This window comes from Hordeum vulgare, chromosome 3H (assembly GCF_904849725.1).
Source record: "Hordeum vulgare subsp. vulgare chromosome 3H, MorexV3_pseudomolecules_assembly, whole genome shotgun sequence".
NCBI lineage: Eukaryota > Viridiplantae > Streptophyta > Magnoliopsida > Poales > Poaceae > Hordeum > Hordeum vulgare.
In genome coordinates, this window is record NC_058520.1 from 475509287 (window position 1) to 475511199 (window position 1913).

At 47.2% G+C, this 1913-nt stretch overlaps 1 pseudogene; it reads right to left on the minus strand.

Annotated features, from left to right (window-relative positions):
• Positions 1-1098: 1098 nt before the first annotated feature.
• LOC123441886 lies at positions 1099-1668 on the minus strand (annotated as a pseudogene).
• Between the last annotated feature and the right edge of the window lie 245 nt (positions 1669-1913).

The following is a 1913-nucleotide window of genomic DNA, read 5'->3' on the forward strand; positions in this document are numbered from 1 at the left end:
GCCCACGTTTTTGCTATACCCATCATCCCCTCTTTCATTTCCTTTTTCTCCTTCGAACTAGGGTTACCGCCGCCGTCGCCGTCGTCCCCCAAGCTCATGCCATGTACATCTCCCACCCGGAGCTCCACCTCATCTCCCTCGGTCTTTGATCTGGATCTCGAAAGCACGTGGGAGAGAGGCGATGTGCCCGTTGCGGGGACAGGGCGGTGGAGGCGAGGAAGAGAGGGGGGTTGGCTGCGTTTAGGGTCCCTGAAGAATCGGGGTTGGCCGTGGTGGCCGGAGGGGTGACCATTAACCCCATACTTGTCTCACTGCAGTTCATCGCCGAGAAACGGCAGTTTCACAGGAATAACAACCTATGATCGGGCCGGTGCAGATTTAAGCCAAAGTTCTTCATGGCAACTCAACACCTGGTGATTTATTTCGTGCATGTCTCTGTCTATAACAATTTTTGTTACGTCACGTTTCTGATGGGTTTCCTTAAACTCCTGTCTGCATGTCATGTAGTATATGATAAACTATTGATCTGCAGCAATGCAGTGTATTCTCTATGTGGTGGATCGTGGAGTGAGGAAAAAAAGACCCTCTCTCTGATGCCTCCCCCTTTTTTTCTAGTCTTGTAAATGAACAATCCAAGAGGTTCTTGCCCCGTCGTCTCATGTACTCTCATTTTTTGCTTCAATTTTATGCATTCATTCATCTCCTACTACATTTTATTTGTTATTTTCGACATTTTATTCGGTTTGCTTCTGTTTTATGTATGTATTCGTCTCCTGCTACCTGTAATATCTCATTATGGCATTCTTGATGATTGCATCGACATTATGTCATGCATTCCCCTGCCCGAATGCGGCATCGGCCAGAAATATTTGGGTTTCAGATATTGACACTGGAAGTGTGTAATTTGGCAATCAATTCATGCCTTCATGTGATCCTGATGGCTGGAATTTCCAGATGCAGCTCCAGTCTCCAGAGCAACGCACGAGTCTACAGTTCACACTATATACAACAGCATACATGCAGGTTTTATCTCGAAGTTCAGAAAAAGAGGAAAACAGGTTGTATAGACATCTCGTGTGGATGTAATGGTTGATCAATCTATGCAGGTAAAAGATAAGCAAGGTCCTGTTCCGAGCGATCATCACCGATCCTGCACCGGCATAGAGGGCACGTCGAGTGCGAGGCCAGCCACAGATCGATGCACTCGACGTGGTACACATGGGCGCACGCCCGCAGCAGCTTCGCCATGGCGCCGAGGCAGACCGCGCGCTCCGCCGAGCCGGGGCCGTCGCCCTTGCCGCTGTGCCGGACGAGCCGGTTGTACATGGTGGGAGAAGGCTCGACGAAGCCGTAGTCACCGCGAGCGGCCGGTGCTCCTTGGGGTCCACGTCCAGAGTCTCCGCGCCGGGGTGGTTTCGCCGGCGGCGCGCGAGGTGCCTGTACAGCGATCTATCACCTTTGTGCTAATTTCAAGAGACAAAATTATCGAAAGGTCTTCATTTTATATTTGTGAGTTTTCATTTTTGAATTATACCATTTCAATGATTTGCCCATCAGCCCATATACCAGAACCTCATTTAAGAATTTTATTTGTAAAAACTTGAAGCACGAGGCACCCTCAAATAAATGCAACTGGTACATTCTTTTCAATCCAGCGATGCAGATCATCCCACATCCAAAGTAAGCACATCAAATATTGAAGGGTACTGTGATTAATGAGTAAAAGTCATCATTTTTTATATTTCATGGCAACGTACGGGCTTTAACTAGTTTTGGTAATGGTTGTTTGATCCTGCTGGAAAAAGACAGAAACTTTTCGCTCACGAGATGATTTTTCATTTTTATTCAGAAAGAGCCTTTGAGTTGATTCTTTTTGCTGCTGATTGATATGCTTTTTTCCAGGCCGTTGTAAT